The sequence below is a fragment of the Haematobia irritans genome, chromosome 2 (genome assembly GCF_050003625.1).
Source record: "Haematobia irritans isolate KBUSLIRL chromosome 2, ASM5000362v1, whole genome shotgun sequence".
Lineage (NCBI taxonomy): Eukaryota > Metazoa > Arthropoda > Insecta > Diptera > Muscidae > Haematobia > Haematobia irritans.
The window spans coordinates 115,262,386-115,268,385 of NC_134398.1; positions in this window are offsets into that span (position 1 = coordinate 115,262,386).

Here is a 6,000-nt window from a genome sequence, read left to right on the forward strand (position 1 = left end):
AAAAATAATTGAATTCACAATTTTTGTATTTGATTCAATTATTCACTTTTTTCTGTGTACATTAAACAATTGAGGCAATTTTAAAAACAATGTGTATCCAACACAAGGAAAATTGAATTATTTTTCAACGCATACGTGCATCGAGTCTTACACGGACGAAAAATACTGTTTTTCATATGTTTGGGTGTAAAAATTATATGTTTGAAACTCAAATTTTTAAACACAATATTTTTGAGTGCAAGCATATAATGTTCATAAACTAGAATAATATGTTTGGGACATATATGTTAATATGTTAGAACATATTATGTTTGGGACATAAAATGTTGTGTTTGTAATATTCTTGAATGCAAACATATATTAATTTAGAAATAGGCTATAAACATATATGTGTTTAGAAAGAGAGGCATAAAGTGTATGCTGGAAGTAAAATAATGAAAGTAACCAATTGGTGCCTTAAAATATATACACAAAGAAAATTTCATTAAAGATTGGAAAAATACTATGTGTAAATATAAACAAGTATAAATTATCAAATTTGGAGTAAACATATATATGTTGTGATATAAGACTTCGCCAAAAATTGTATATGCTTAAGTAAAAATATTAAAATGGGTATTCGGAGAGAAAATTCATTCGGAACCAAGAGAAAAGACATTTGAAAAAAGAGCATGAGTTTTGTTTATCATTTTCGCATTACGGGTACAATTTTATACAATTTTTTATTCAAGTAAAAAACGTCTTTAAAATAAAGTGTTGAAAAACATGTCCTATTTTATAACGATTTGTGCTTTGTAGTCAAGAAGCAAAAATGCAACGAATTTAAAGACAATTTCATTAATTTTAAAGAATTTTTCTGAATTATTAAAGTCAAATTGACCAAAATTTTTTTCTTTCATGTTATGATACCCATTTTCAAGTCAAATCACTTAATTATAAGGACAACACGTCTTCATTGAAAAGTGTATCGACTTTTGAACATGGAAAAAACTTTATATTTGAGAAATGCGTCTTCTAAGCTAAGCAAAATTTGTATTCTTATTTCAAGGACATGAAATCTTTGGTCTCACGACAATATTTTTTCAGTGTACTCTTTTTAGAGTTGTGACAGTGAAATGAAAACATTGGGAAACAGTGAAAAATTAAACAGTAAGATCTATAAAAACCAAGTTTGGTTCCTCTTTATTAATAAGTAGTCCAAGAGGAGTTGACGAATACTTTCGAAAATAAAAGCGGACATTGAGTTCGAGTTTTGCCACTAAAATTATTTCTCATTTTAGCGGCAAAACTCGAATCGGTAAAACCAGAATAATATTATAACTTTTTTCGGCAAATTGTATTATAAAATGGTGGGGAATGATCCCAAGCAACAATTGAATAAGTTTATTTTCTTTAGAATAAATTATTAAAGAAAGCAGACAATTGTTCAAACCTAAATAAATGTATGTGTTGGTCGTAAAATTATTGTTTAGAATTTAAATATAATGTGCTTTTGAATGGTTATCGTTAACTTTAGGATTCGATGGTTTTATATATATACTCGACTTCACGTTCTTCTTTTGAAAGACCTTTTTTGTTACAAAATTGTTATTTTTGCAATAACAAAATAATATAGGATTTGAACTCAGTGAATTGCATTTATATCAAGCACTGTTCTTTTCTGACTTTAAATCTTTTATAAGACACACTTTACAGTTTCGTAGTAAAAATTTAATATAGTAGTATGTAATGTTGAACACCTTTTCGGGATATTCCGAACGTATCTGGAATATATGTAACAAATATATGTAAAAAAAAAAATAAAAAAAAAAATTGGTGTCGGTCGAAGCAGGGATCGAACCCAGGACCCTTGGCATGCAAGGCGCACGTACCAACCACTGCTCCACGTCGCCAACAAATGTATGTTTAACAATGTTATGTTGTTAAACAATGTTATGTTTGCATCGGCTCGTGGGCGCCGCAAGCAATGCTATATAAATATAACTTATAACGATAATTATCTCTTGGTCATAACAGCTACGTAGCCCAGTGGATAGTGTGCTGGCTTACAAACCGGTAAAATTTAAGATAAAATTTTAAAAAATTATAAAATTGAATAATTTCTTCTACAATGTTTGTATTACAGAAGAAGGTGCTAAGAACTAAAAAAACTCGTGGAAGTGAGAAAAATGTGAGGGAATATACAATTAGGCAGAAAAAAATTTTTGAGCACAATCTTCTTTGGGAGAAAATTCTTCTAAGCATATAATATTTTTGGGTTCAAAATGTTTCCAAACATATTGTATGTTCACTAATAACATATAGTTTTTTGGAAGACAACATTATTGAATTTGGATGGAAAAATACATAATGTTTTGAACTTAGACTACCCAAACATATTATATTGTTTAGACCAATATGCTTTCAAACATATTATATATTGGAAGAAATCAAATATATAAATGTTTGGGCAATACCCAAAAATGTGTATGCTTGAAGCAAAATGTGTTTGGGAGTATATGTAACAGAAGCCATTTTTTTTGAGGGTGTATAGGCAAAGAATAAAGACGTGTGTAGCAAACATGGTTATATATATATATATATAATATATATATATATATATATATCTATCTATATATATATATATATATATATATATATATATATATATATATATATATATATATATAGATAGATATATATATATATATATATATATATATATATATATATATATATATATATATATATATATATATATATATATATATATATATATATATATATATATATATATTGGTACTCTGTTCTTTACTGGCCTCAATTCTTAAATAAGGCTGAGGTATGACAGCTAAAATTTAATATAATATTATGGAATACCGAGCTTACTTTCGACATCTTACGGAGATTTGTAGAATATAGTACATTATGAGTGTACACTCAAAAAAAGTGAACCCTATATTTCACCAATACTGCACCCATCTTGAACTTCGGCACTAAAGACATTCTTGCAATTTAGAACTCCAATTTTTTCCTTCACACTAGAAATTTTCTTTACTAAGTGAAAAATAATAATTGTGTGTAACAAATTTTCTTGAATTTGTTGAAAATTATTTACTTAGTTTTGTGAAATCGGCGTGACATCTGCGTTTCCAATACAGTTTTTCTAAAAGTAACCAAATTTTTCTAAAATTAACTAAAATTTTCTTTTCTGGTGGGTTCACTGTTTTTTCAGTGTATTACATTATTCTCGTTTCCAAGAATTATATTTGCTATCATGTTTATATGTTAGGTATAGTGGCAGCCAGATATTGCAGGCTCACTTGGAATACTCAGTTCATTGTGATGCATCAAGTGGTGAAGTTCTCTATTACTAATGAGCGTTGCCCGATTTTATGTTGAGCTCAATGACAAGGGCCCTCCTTTATATAGAGGAGTCCGGCGGTTCACATTGCAGTGAAATCACATTAAAAAAAGTTAACTCTCTATTTCACTAAAGCCAATTTAACTTTATTTTAAATCATGGAATTATTATATTTGGAGAAAGTTGACATTACTCTAATAAGGATTATTTATTCAACCGTCGAACTGAACGGACGTGTTTTCTAATAGCGGAGTATTTCATCGTAATAAGTACTTATTACGAATTTCACGTGTGGTGGAAATAATAAACCACCATGAAGCGAAATTCAAAGTCATCCACTGGGTTGCTAACTTCAGGTCCCATTGGACGGGTAACGATGACCCTCTCGAAAGAGATTCAAGGAATGAAGAAATGCTTTGTTATCCTAAAGAAATTAGGATCAGTCGACCCAAGCACGTTGTCGGCTAAGCAAAGCGATTCCTTAAAATGGGCTCAAGGAATTCTTGAAGCTGGAAAAAGGGAACGATCATCGGATGAGCTGCCATCCTCTAAACGGGATCAAAGATCGTTTGCCTCAATTGCAAAAGACAGCCTTGTGATGGCTATTTTTAATAAAGGAGCACTGGACGGTATGATTCCAAGGCAAAAATGGGGGGAAATTGAGAACGCGATGTCTGGTGTCTACTCAGAGGTGCGAAAAAAGTTTCCCGGACCAAGTCCTCGACGGCAAGATGCTGGATGGTATCAAGGACGATATAAGTTAATAGCTTTTGCGGACCAGAGGTCTATGGATTGCTTTAAAGCTGCATTGATGCTAATTGGTGAAGTTTGGGAAGGAGCCGCTTTGGAGTTAGTCGATAAAAAAGACATACCGGCTAAACCTAGAGCACATGCATGGATACCGGCAAACCCTCATGATCCTGACAGACTAAGAGAATGTAACCCAGATCTTCCAACCGCCGATTGGAAGGTTGGTCGTTTGGATGAGGTGGATGGACCAAGACGACATGCGGTGTTTATATTAAACATAGAGTCGCTGCCACATCTAGCCCAGACCCAAGGACGCGTAAGTTATGGCTTTCATGATATCCATATGAAGGTATACAAAAGCGATCAGCCAAAGGATTCCGAAACGGACAAGCCTCCGGTAGAGTCAGCAGTGAAAAAATCTCCTAGCGAAGCCGAAGGAGACATAAAATCTGTCTCACCAAAGCTGAACCGCGGATTGTTGCGAGAGTCACCGAGATCTGTGCAGAGGAAGCCCTTGATGACTCAATTGAAGCGGCTGATGTGACGGTGGTTGAAAATTTGGATGGTTCTACGGTTCCTCCAGATAAATCTTCACCATTGTAAGGCCGCTTGTGCTGCCTTAAAAGTTCTCCTGATGAAAGGAGACATAGATATAGTTCTTATTCAAGAACCATACATTTATAAGAACAAGATCTGTGAATTAAGCACTCCGGGTTTCAAACATTTGCATAATACCGGTAACGATATAAATCGAGCATGTATAATTGCTAAAAACGAACTAAACTTGTTTCTGCTTCCTTCATTGAGCAATGCAGACACTGTCGTAGCCAGTCTAGAGATATCCAAATGCAAATATTGGGTATCTTCGGTCTACATGGGACATGATAGGGAGATGCCACCCTGTGCCGTTAAGACCTTAGTTGAGGAGTCACTAAAAACAAAGACAAAACTCATTATGGGCTGCGATGCAAATGCACATCATAGTATTTGGGGAAGTAGTGATACTAATGCAAGGGGAGAGTCGCTAATAGAGTTTATTTTGCGTACTAACCTGGTAGTTTGCAATAAGGGAGATGCCCCAACCTTCGTCACCAGAAACAGGCAAGAGGTTTTGGACGTCTCGTTGACCTCTCCGGAACTGAGTGATAAGATATCTGAGTGGCAAGATTTGAGGGAACATAGCTTCTCAGATCATCGCTAAATCAGTTTCAGATTGGCTGTTCGTACTTCAAAGACCATATTTCCGCCAAATGTTAGGGAATCGTTCAATTTGATGATACCGGAAATGCCGGAGACAAATATGAGCACTGTGCAAGATATCGAACACGCAGTGGAGCGGATTACTAAGGCCTTCAACATTTCACTGAAAGCTGCTTGCCCTAGAGGAAAGCCAAGGGGAAAAAATCGGCCGCCATGGTGGACTACGGAGTTAAGTAATATTAGAAAGTCCTGCAGGAAGCTCTTTAACAACGCAAAGTCCACAAGAGCTCCGGAGGATTGGGACACTTACAAGATGAATCTGAGAGCATATAAACGAGAACTGAGAAGGTCTCAACAAAACTCTTGGGATGATTACTGTCGCAGTATTGAGAATACGTCAGAGGCTTCCAGACTACGGAAGGTACTAGCATCCACTAACACTGCTCCAGGTTTCATTAAAACATCGGAGGGAAATTGGACAACGTCCAGTGAGGAGACGTTGGAGGTACTTTTGGATACACACTTCCCTGGAAATCAGATGGTTGAATCATGTTCCGGCGGTGTAACAGAGGCTCAGCGATCATTTCCTATCGAGGAAATTGTGTCGGAATCTAGAATAAAATGGGCTTTAAATAGCTTTGGACCATTCAAATCCCCCGGACCTGATGGAATTACTCCGGCGGAGTTACAGGCAGTGGCTGAAAGAA